The following is a 6,000-nucleotide window of genomic DNA, read 5'->3' on the forward strand; positions in this document are numbered from 1 at the left end:
TCTGGAAATAGAAAAGGTTAGCTTGAAATTTCCTTAACAAAGACGGATATATTTTATTTTTGTGAACCAAGTTATCAAATCTTAGAAGAATAAGACATGTTTTTAGGGTGCCAAGACTTAGAAGAACAGGACATATTTATGGGGTTTTTTTTTGGACATATAATTAAACGGAATAATAATTCTCCTGCCGCGGAAGATTACCTTTCCATCCCGCAGAGCCTTCGAAAATTGTGATTTCAATTTATTTTGTTTTTGTTTTATTTTATAAATTGTGGACCCACCCCCTTGTATCTATGATAGCAGAAAAAAAAAATTTGCTATGACAGGAGAACCGAGAATCCCTTAATTAAAATAATTTACTTATCTCCGAAGGGGATATTAGTTCATCATTGTTAATATGGGCAATTATATGTTTATTTTGTTGCAAGTGCGATGTAACAGTACACTTAAGTACACCACCAATTCACAGAAATTGTTTTAGTCTTAAATTCGAGTCCTAAATATATAATTGTTAAAATTTTAATAGAAAGAATTTTATTGCTGTTATAATTCTATCTTGCTCTAATCGAGAAGAGAATTTTCAGTGCTTCAGGAGCACATGCTCCTTTCAATATAAATGTGATATTTGGATTAATATTTTTTTCTCTCCTCTATACACATATCACATTTTTTGTCCGTTTTTTATTAGCCCGTCTGACTGAGTGAATGGTGATCCAGCTAAAGCACCGTAATAATTTCGCTAACCTAATTTGTCAATTGAGAAATAAAAAAAAAACAATATCTTGCTCATATATTTTAATATACACTCTATAATCTATATGTTGATGTGAATGGGGAGATGCCCAACTGCTTGTAAATTGTTTTATTAGGCTTCATTGGCAATTTATGGCACAAATCATATTCAGTGAAGGCCGGCTTTTCTCAAGTTTGGACGGTTTTTTGGGAGGTGGTGTACGTCATTTTCATACCATCAAAATACATATTTATGGTCTTAGCAATCATCAATATATCAAAAACATTACTTTGTGGCAATGCTAAGCAAGCCTATTATGGCGGAGATAGATGAATGGAAAATAATTATATAATTGATTGACCGAAAGTGTCACGTTATTGTAAGCGGTTTTGAAGCCATGACCAATGTTTATCAAAATTATCACAAAGTCTGTACAATTACATATTGCATCCTGTAATACCTTGTGTTGCCACTTTGTGTCCTTTTAGATTTTAAACATGCTTTAATTGTAATACGTTAAATATTGTTAAATTTCTTTAATCCAGCTATTGAATTGAAACTTCAAAATTCTCATCGTTGTGGCCAAGCTAGTAAATTCTCAGAATATAAAAACTAATTGGCATTTTTATTGTATCACTTTATTTTAATTTAAACATTTTAAAATTAATTAAATTTTAGTTACTAATTAGATTAGGGGATAAATTTTTTCATATTAAAATGTTGTGTTTATAAGTGAAATTTTTTTGTTTATCTAATCTTGGATTAATCAATTTGAATTTATAATATCTTTGTTTAGCCATATCAAAATGATTTAAAAAATATCATTTTTTTACCAATAAAATCATTATTTAGTATGGTTATTGTCGATTTGTCATCATTATTTTTAGTTCGTTATTAGTGGCAATTAAGATGTTTGGACAAACAAGTCAAGTAATTGACGCTAGGAGTCACGTCTCATACTCTCATCCCCAACCCCAAAGGGCACGACACCATAGGCCATCGATGGTGAGACTTCATCATCTCATGATGCAATTTGATTATCGTGATCCAAATTTGGGCAATAACCAAGCAAAACAAGGGCCAATGTGGTCTCAACTCTTAACGTGTTTAAAGGGATAATACACATGAAGTCAATGAAATAAATTTAGTTACAATTCCAAATAACGGTTCGGTTGAAATGACAATTATAAAATGAAAAAAAGAAGAAGGTGCAATTAGATTATTACTTTTCATATGTCTTCTAGAGCACTAGATTGGAAAGAAAAATATTGTTCAACTTTAGAGGAATGGTATAGGCGTATGTATAGGGGTGTAAGCATCCATTGACATATAAATTGGCGCATAGCGAGTGACGTGGTCTTTCAAGTGCGCGTGAAGAAAGTTAAATGAGAGTATAAGACCCGTTCCTGCAAAGATGTACTTCATTTCAAAAAGTGACATTGAAGACCTAAAGAAATAACAATAAAAAAAAATAAGACCAATGCTTTCGGTTCAAAACTGGCACGGAAATACAGGTTAATATATAATCAAAATTTGTGTTGAACTGAACCAAGTAAATTCTAGCTAGGCAACTAGGCTGGGTTAATTTGAAATGAATTTATATATATGGAAAAATATTATCTTATGTTGTAGGAGAGTATTTTTTTTCTTACACATACATCGACTTTCGTGTTATTTTTTTTTTCTTTTCTTTTTTTAAGTGAGTGGGTCTAGGGCTGGCAATATGGGCCAGCCCGCCCCGACCCGCCACTAGCCCGCCCAAAATGAGCTGGCCCGCCCCGGCCCGTTTTGACAAAATGGGTTGAATTGAGTAACCCGGCCCATTTTATGAGTGGGCTGGCGGGCTACGGGCCAGCCCGCCTAAAATAAAAAAAATAAAAAAATAAAATACAAAAAATTAAATTCTGCATAAAATCACATAAAAAAATCTGCATAAAAGCATACAAAAATTTGCATAAAATCCTAATGTGCTTATGAAACCAAGAAGATCAGTGTTTAATAATCTGCATATAAATATGCATCTTTCAATCCAAAAATAATAATAAAAAAATAAAATCATATCAGGATAAAATAGAGTAACAAAACAAGTAACAAAGTGTTGTATGAGCAGTCCACAACAATTCAAAAAAGTCACTTGCATGCAGAGAAATCTAAGATACAGAGCTACATAACAATTGGGTAAAAAAAAAAAAAAAAAGGACTTGGCGGGCTGACCCATATGGGCTGGCGGGTTTGGCGGGGCGGGTTTGGCGGGCTGGTGGGTTGAAAAACTCAACCCAGCCCGCCCTATTTGGCAGGCAGGGCGGGCCAGCCCGGCGGGCTCAGCCCATTTTGCCGGCCCTAAGTGGGTCCCACTCATAACTATCTCTATAACATAAGAGAGCTTCTCTTATGTCACATGAGATTAATAAAGCCCTATATATATATATATAATATATATATATATATGAGGTAGGATCTTTTGACATTTGTGTTAAATTTAAAATTTAACACCTCATCTGAGAGTCATTAGATCAAAAAAGTCACATACTTACAAATCAGAGTCATTGATCCTTTTTTGATCTAACGGCTCTCAGATAAGGTGTCAAATTTCAAATTTGATACCGATGTCAAATTATCATACCTATATATATATATATATATATATATATATATATATATATATATATATATATATAAATAAATCAGTTATCGCTGGACCAATATTAGTGGCTTGAAATAAAATTTTAAATTTGATTATGACTTACAGATAACTGTGACTGTGAGTATTGTGCTCCACTAATTTATTTTTTATTTTATTTTTGGAATCTAAATCAGTTTACCTGAGAATGAAGAATCAATTGCCAGATCGAGAAAGATATTGAAGAATCAATACTATCGTGTTCGAGGGAGGCTGTGGATCAAAGCATTTATTCTTTTAGTATCTTTGGTTGTTTTCCAAAAATATTATTCACATGAAAAATCCCATATGTTCAGACGAAATATACTGGAACTATAAAACGATAAACATACAATATTCATTTATTGAATAACAAGAAAAAAAAAAATCGTTGTTGCTATTGCATAACTTTCTTTTATCACTGAGTTAAAAGAGCATATATGTAAGTTATTGTTTGATAAGACAATGAGCAGAAGAATAATGTGTGCATTGTACAAAGCATATGCCAGCTTTGAAGAGAAAATGGCCCTTGTGTTAATTACCGTGAAATGTTGTGAAACATTGCTATAGAATCTAAGGGGGTGTATTGCTATACTGTTAAATTCATGGTAATTTTTTGTGAATCTTTTGTCATATCTATTTTTCACTTTTAATGTTGGGCTCTCCTCTTCCTTTTGAGATTTTTATCAAATTGTTCATTGTTGGGTTCACCACTGCTACTTTGTCAATCTTAAACTCTGTTGACATAGTTCTTTTCTTTGTCTTTTTTTTTTTTTTGGTAACTTGCTTTTCAATGTACAATTTTGCATTTAAATATTTATTGGGTCAGAGCAAATAAAAACTTGCAAGAAACACGTGATGTCATAAGTATGAGCAGTTGTTTTTATGCTTCTTGTTATTTTTTGGTTACCACTTCTTCTTTTTTAAATAATTTGTGATTAGAATAAACATGTACATTTAAAGTCATAGCAAATTGCTCTTTTTTTAGAACAAAAAAGTTTAGGTGTAAATTGTGTTGATATTGATCTCATTTCAAATTGTTTTAATTATTTTCTAGTTTTAGTTTTATTATAATAAATGGGGGATTCACAACATGTAGTAATTTTGAATATTTGTTAAAAATTCATATGATTTTTTAAAATCTTATAAATTCATATTGTCCTTTCAAATCTTATAAATTATATTAAAATCTTTTAAAATCCAATCTTATAAAATCTTGATTGTAAAAAAAGTTTTTAAAGTCATTACAATTTTAGATAGTCTTTTAAAATTTATAAGAATTTTTATCTCAAAGTAATCTTTTAAAATCCTAATCCAATACACCATTTTAATTTTCGCAAACATGCATCTTTAACTTTTATAAGTCATTCTTTTAATTTAAAGTTAACTTATTAATAGTGAATTCATCTTTATTAAATTTAAACAACTGATTCATATTTTTTAATCAAAAAATTTATATTATCTTATTTTTTTTCCCGAAAATTAGGAAAAGAAAAATAAAATAAAAATAGAAAGCACAATTTGAAATGTTATCTTTTTCTTATTTTCCTAGACAAATAAAAAAAATACAAAACTTAAAAAGTTTCTTATATTTGTTGGCCAAAAGAAGATATTTTTTTTAAGTAAGTAAATAGGGCTTAAAGCCCAAAGAAACAACCAAAAAAAAAAAAAAAAGCAGACGGTGGCTACGTAAGGAAGGTGCACGAGACTGTCTCCTATTATGTTCTATCATCAAAGCCCTCAACTCCTAAATATGAAAGCTATTTTTAACATGAGAATAAGGAAAAATTTATTATGCTCCAAGTCCACCACTTATTCAGTGGTTTTTTTTTATAAATGAAAAATTTTATTTCATTTTTATTCCTTCCCTTTTAGTTTTTCTTCTCTTAATCTCCTCTCTTTTTTTATTTTTTTATTTTGGGAAGGCACCACTATGCTTTATACCCACCAAAAAATATCTCGAATTTGACACCCAATCGCTACGTCTCCATTCTTCAATCTTTCTATTCTATTGTGTTTCTATGTTATGTATGATTTCGGAACAAGAGCAGAAGTGCTATTGCCTTCTGTTTCTGCTCCTATTTATTTATTTATTTATTTTCCTTTTTTACTTATAAATGTGATTATTTATTATTTATTTTTACTTTGTGGACTAGTCCGTGCAAATTGACTAATTGAGTTCGGTTAATCATTGTTTTTCAATAGGTGGGTTACACTAAAGTGGGCTTTCAGCCCTGCTCATTTTAACATTTGCTGGGTTGGTTGGCCCGGTTTTATAACTGTACTGTATGTGTACTCTTATTAAAAAAACAAAACACGTATATGGATTATAGAATCGAATGTTGTGACCACATCACATAACGTTCGCAATTCAAAACCTCTTGTTTGTAAATAACTACTCTAATGTTAGCCTTCTTTATATTTAATGTGCTTTTGATCTTTTTATCGATGAATTACTTCAAGCCAAGGTGTGACGTGACAATCCGTGTATGCATCGAGTATTCGCTTTTGGAAAATGTAAATGCACGTATAATCATTTGAATTTTATAAGAGTTATGTTGTAGGAAAAGTGATTGTGTAATGTTATAGAGATTCGTTTTACGTGTCG

This window comes from Gastrolobium bilobum, unplaced genomic scaffold, assembly GCF_033153095.1.
Source record: "Gastrolobium bilobum isolate Gb01-03AN ecotype WA unplaced genomic scaffold, APGP_CSIRO_Gbil_v1 utg1381, whole genome shotgun sequence".
Taxonomy (NCBI): domain Eukaryota; kingdom Viridiplantae; phylum Streptophyta; class Magnoliopsida; order Fabales; family Fabaceae; genus Gastrolobium; species Gastrolobium bilobum.